Raw genomic sequence first — 6,595 nt, forward strand, 5'->3', positions numbered from 1 at the left:
CAAGCAAACTGAAGCTGTGAACAATCTCAATCTCTTCGCCATCCATCCTGATGCTACCAATTGGTCCAGTGGTGAGAATCTTTGTCTTCTTGACATTGAGTCTCAGTCCATACTGAAGGTGTAGGATAGTCACTTTTCCGGTATGTAGGAAACTTTCACAAGGTTACTTACTATGAGTCATAGCTGTGTGGAAGGCACAAACAACAACAATTGAAAAAGGGATACGGAGAACATCTCCACGGAACATCAATTGTTGCTGTTTGTGCCTTCCACATAGCTATGACTCATAGTAAGTAACCTTGTGAAAGTTTCCTATACATCCGAAACCTGACTATCCTACACCATCCTTATTATCTCTCTCTTGTTAGAATCTATTGTGGTGACCACTTGGTCAATCCATTTCAGTGAGGGTCTTTTTCTCTTTCACAGATCCTCTGCCTTTCCCAGAATCATGTCTCCATCCAAGTACTGATTGCTTCAGAAAATATACCCAAAGTTAGAGAGAGTTTCACCATCCTCGCACCTAATGAACACTCTCACTGTGCTTCTTTTTAGGAGAGATTTGTCTGTTCTTTCGGCAATCTGTGGGATATTCAATAATCTTTGCCAACACCATAATTCAAAGGCAAAATAAAAATGTTATACTAAGTTATTCAAGGAGCTGGAGTTAAAAAACCAAAAGGCAAGAACACACTCAGCTTTTCTCAAGCTGAAAGAATTGAAAAAAATACCCCACCCCAAAACCACCCAAATTCAAGCCTAAAAATAATTTCAAGTTGTAACACTAAAGGATTCTACGGGCAAAAATATTTTTTTTAATTTTTTACCAGTTTACTTACAAAATTTGAATGCATTGTTTTTGAAGAACAAATTCTTTCATTTTCCCTCACCTCACACCCAACAAATTGTACAACCCAATGATCAATCCGCCCCGCCCCCTGCACATCCTCATCCCTCTGCTTCCAACCCTTCCCAGCTCTCTTGGATCCTTATACTCCTTCTACAATTGTGTTTTATACAATATTTATCCTTGTGGGACTGAGTTAGTTCACTCAGCACAATGCTCTCCAGTCCCTCCCAAGTTAGGCAGTAATTTACAAAATCATTACTCTTGTGTGCTGCATAGTGTGAATTTCCAGTGTGTGAATGGACCATAATTTCTCAAATCCATTTGTTTGTGTTTGAACATATGGCTGTTTTCATGTTCTTGCGATGGTGAATAATGTTGCTACGAACATTGGTGTACAAATCTCTGTCTGTGCCTCAGTTCTCATTTTCTCAGGATATATTTCAAGTAGTATCCAGGTCTTTTGTTCATAGAGTCACTATGAGTCGCCTATGACTCGATGGCACTTAACAACAACACCACCAGCATACTGAGAGGTTAGGCAGCCTAGCAAACAGAAAGTGATGCTATCAAGCTAAAGGTGGCTGACGGTAATCTATGGCCCTCAGGCCTGTCTTTAATTATTTTTGGTGAAACATTCTTCTAGGTCATATAGCCCTGGCCTGTCCACTTGCTGTACAGAGGAAACTCATGGTTACTGTGAAGCTGAACACTGTGACAGTGATGTGTCAAATTCGAGAATGGTTACCCATGGTGGACAGTGTTTGATGGGGCTTCCTGATTAAAACAAGCTCGGAAGCAGGAGTGGCATCCACTTCCAAAATAGCTTGCCTCTGGAAACACGATGAACTTGGAGAAAGGACGAAAGTTATACAAGTGTTCAGGTCTTTCATTCATAGGGTCGCTATAAGTTACCTATGACTCGACAGCACTTAACAACAAACAACAACACATATTCCAAGTAATGGGATAACTGGATCATATGGAATCTCTATGTTCAGCTTTTTGAGGAAGCACCAAACTGCCTTTCAGAATGGTTGTACCATTTTACAATCCCACCAACAATGTGTAAAAATTCCTTTCTTGCCACATCCTCTCCAATATTTATTACTTACTGCCCTGTTAAACTTTGCCACTGTTACTGGAGTGAGATTTTTATTTGCATCTCTCTTATTGCCAGTGATTTGGAGCATTTCTTCTTGTTTCTGCTTACCATTCTAATATCTTCCTCTGGGAAAATTCTTTCCATGTCTTTTGCCCATTTTGTAATTGGGTTATCAGTCTTTTTTCTTGTGGAGGCCAATGAGGAAGCATTAAAAAAAAAAAAGAAGGGAATACACAGAATCAATTTACCAAAAAGAATTGATTGACACAGAACTATTTCCAGAAGTAGCATATAATCAAGAACCAATAGTACTTAAGGTAGAAATCCGGGCTACACTGAAGTCATTGGCAAAAAATAAGACTCCAGCAACTGATCAAGTACCACTTGAGGCACTTCTATAGCCACCAGAGCTCCTTTCAATAGTATAAGCTAAAATAAATTCCTTGCTCTTTAAACAATGCTTTACTTGGGGTTTTTTTGTTTCTCTTTACGAAAGACATACTAGATCATAGATAAATCGAAGGCACAATCATAGTGACAATGAGCCTAACGCTTTTGAGGATCCTCAAGGAATACTTACGTGTCTGTGCTGCAATTGTTTGGAAAACATGTTAAAGAATCCAAAGATTAGCTTGTAGGTAGGATTTCCAAGTTATTACTCCAATTCCTCTCACCATATAGTGTAATGTACCTCGTGTAGTCCCTTCCAACACTGTATAGCCTTTGAAAATAATTTAAAAATAAATTCCAGAAGCTATGGAGTGTTGCCTCCAAGACCAGATCATAGCAACCTTTGTAGCTTTTGCCTTATTCTCTGGGACTACTTTCTCTTGGAGAAGTCAAACACCAAGTTGAATGAACATTCGTGCAGTTACGGCTCACGTGGTGAGAAACTGAGGTCTCCCGCCAACAGCCACAGCCTCATGAATAATTTATTTTGGAAACAGATCCCCCAGCCACAGTCAAAACCACGTGATGGCAGATCTGGATGATATTTTAACCACATTACCTCACGCAAGATCTCAAGTCATAGTACTGAGCCAAGCCACTGTTGAATTTTCAATCCACAGAAATTGTGTGATATCCTAAATGTTTCTTGTTTCAGGATATTGTCAGAGTTAGGAGAGCTCTGGCGGTGTAGTCTGTCAGAAGTTGTGCTAATAATCCAAAAGGGGTGCCTCTCTGGAAGTTCAATGTCACTAGCTGATCAAGCAGAAGGATGGGTAAGCTCTTCCCAGGCATTTTACAGCCTCTTGTCAACCCACTAGGAGTCAATTCCAACTCAACAGCAATAAATTCAGTTGAGAAAAATTTTTAGAGGGGTGTGTGTGTGTGTGTGTGTGTGTGTGTGTGTGTGTGTGTGTGTGAATAACTACTACACACAGTAGATCTATCTACATCTAGAAGAAGAACCAATGCCTTGGAGCTGGAGGAGAGACTTGAACATGCCGTGAGCTACCAGGAGAACAAACAGGTCAGTCCTGAGGAGGGTAAAACAAAGCTGCTCCCCGGAAGCAAGGATTTTGAAGTTCCATCTCACACACTTTGGGCACACAGCCAGGAGAGACAGTTCCTTGGAGAAGGACATCATGCTTGGAAGGGTGGAGGGACAGCACAGGAGAGGAAGACAAAGGATGATGAGATGGATTGATTCGATAACTGGCAAAGTGATATTGGGTGTGTTGGAGATAATGAGATTGGCTTAGGATATGGCAGAGTTCAGAGCTGTTGTACACAGGATCACTATGACTGGCAGGTGACTCAATGACACATAATAATAACATCTCTACCTACATACCTCTATCCATCAAGCTATCGATCTCTCTATAGATTCTAATTAAACGCATACTTTTCTGAATAATCAGTAAATTTTTCTATTTCGTTTACTCACTCATTCACCCAGACAGTGCTTGCTATGTACTAGGCAATATTGTTAATACTAGCAATGCAAACATGTGCTCTACCTGCAACCTACAGAGTTCCTAAACATCCTTGTGTTTGCCCAGATTCGTGTTCCACTGCTCCAACCAATGCTAACCAATATTCACAGAAAACACAATCATTGAGAAGCCTTTTTGGCAATTTAGCTAGAAGTCTAAGCTACAGGGGGAAATGTTTCATGAGGTGAAGTATCTAAACGCACACAAACGCTTTATTTTGTCAAAAGGCCAGTCGATTAATATTAAACCTTATATTCCACAGTGCCTTAATTGTGCCAGGGGCCGAGGTGAGGGAGAAGATCATGGTAAGTTGCTGTCACATATTCAATTCTGAATGTTTTGTTTTATTTATTTTTACCAGATTGTTCTATTTTGACTTTGTAAATATTCTCAGAGACCGTGAATTCCTAGAGGACAAGGATAATTATGTGAAGAGCTCTATCACGCTTTCTATACACTGTCAACTCTGCCTAAATTGGCATTTAATGGTTTATATTTGGATGAACATGTTGATCATAGTCATCAGACCCAAGTGCAATATTCTGAAAATTCAAGAGCATGTCTGAACATATCCGAGAATTTGGGAGCTCTGATGGTAATTTTCCTAGACTGATTTGTCCTCTTGGAATACAGAGTTAATGGAGAAGTCACAAAGCACATTAATTTGTATGGTTTATGCCTTACCATTTACACACATATTTCATTTTCTGCTTCAGGGAATTTAATACTAGAATTGAGCTTAAATAGTCCGTGCTTCCCCCCCCCCACCCTTGCCTAGATGTTTGTTTATTTTGAATTACACAAATGGTCTAACTTTAAAATAATGTGTAAAATTTGATAAAAGCCAGTGGCATCAATTAGTTAGATTTTTTTATAGTTTTCGATGCTGTTGTGCTAATATTTCAATACTTGATTTTCATAGCTTTTAAAGGTATACTTGACACATATTAACTGCAACAATTTAAACTACACAACTTGATTTATTTTGACGGAAGAATAAACTTGGGAAATCATCACCATAATAAAAAAAATAAACATGTCCTTCACTCTCCAAAGTTTGTTCACAGTTTATTCTCTTGGTTTCTCAATCCCAACTCCTACTCCATTCAAAACCAGCCACTGATTTCATTTCTGTCACTAGAGGTTAGTTTTCATTTTCTAAAATTTTACATAAAGAAAATCATACACTAAAAAGCAAGCATGCATACATAAAAAAAGAAAGCAAGCAGCAAGTCACCATAGTCCAGCAAGCTGACAGGCAAGCACTGTATCTGTAAGAACAAACTGTAAAACAAGCAAACAAGCAACCCCAAACAACATGCTTGCTGTGAGAAATAGAAGACACACTCTGTGATCTGGAACAGTGCATCTGCTAGTCCAGCAGAAGACTGAGTACCCCACCAGAAGAGCAAACGAATCTCACTTGGAAGAAGGGCAACCAAAGTGCGCCTTAGAAACAAGCACAGTGAAACTCTATCTCACATTCATTGAGCTTGTTGTCAGAAGGAACCAGTGCTTGGTAAAACACAGCATTCTGGGAAAGGTAGGGGGTTAAAGACAGAGAAAATCTTCTACAAGGTGAATTGACACAGTGATTTAAACAATGGGCCCCAACATGTTAAAAACTGTGAGGATGGTGCAGGATAGGACAAGGTTCAGATCAGTTCTTCACGGAGTTACTATGACTTGTAGTCAACTCAATGGCACATACAAACAACAAGATCAACAAAATAATATACTATGCACTTTTGTTTGCCTGGCTTCTTAGATTTACAATAATTTTATAAAGACATCAATTTTGTGTGTAGGCAATGTTGTTGTATAGCATCAAATCAGAATTGATCAGTAGCTAACTTCCTGAGGCAGTAGATGGCATGGGAGGAAATAGCTCATCTTTCTCCCGCAGAACAGCTGGTAGATACGATCCACATACTTTTGGGTTGGCAGTGCAATTTGAAGCCACCACAGCTCCAAAAGTCTGTTCTACTCTCTTGCTGCATGGTCCCCCACTGTATGGATATAGCCCAATATGTTTATTCAGATACTTATTGAATATTTGTCTCCAGATTTTTACACATGAAGCTGCTATCCACATTTTTGTGTAAGTCTTCACTTGAATTTGACTTATAATGTTTCTTGAGAAAAATATTAGGAAAGAAATCACTGAATCACACAGTAAGTGTCTGTTTAACATTTTAAGAAACTGTCAAACTGTTTCCCAAAATAATGATGATAGAATTTTACATTTTTAGCAGAAATATATGAGCTCTTTATTCCATATTCTCACCGACATCTATGGATGAGGTTTATTTTGTTGTTGTCGTTATTTGTTTGTTTTAAATTTTAGCCATTCTTATAGATAAGCAGGAGAGCTCTGGTGCCTTGGTAAGAATTTGCACTGCCAACTCAAAGGAAAGAGGTTCAAATCTAGTGACTGCTCCATGGGAGAAAGATGGACAATCTCTTCTGTGCAAAGTTCAAATGTACACAACATCAATACATATGTAGCAGTATCTAGCTGTTAGTTTATCTGTCTGGGTTTTCTTTTTAATAATTTTTTCTCGCATTTTTTTACTAACCAGTGGTGGCAAAGATATTTACATGTCATTTCCTTGTTATACATTTATCTTCATATCCTGGGCTCATATTAAGAAATTGAACACTTATTTTTGTGTTATTTTATTTTGAGAATTCTTTACATAT

Source organism: Elephantulus edwardii, unplaced genomic scaffold, assembly GCF_000299155.1.
Source record: "Elephantulus edwardii isolate Elephantulus edwardi_28Jun2011 unplaced genomic scaffold, EleEdw1.0 scaffold00027, whole genome shotgun sequence".
NCBI lineage: Eukaryota > Metazoa > Chordata > Mammalia > Macroscelidea > Macroscelididae > Elephantulus > Elephantulus edwardii.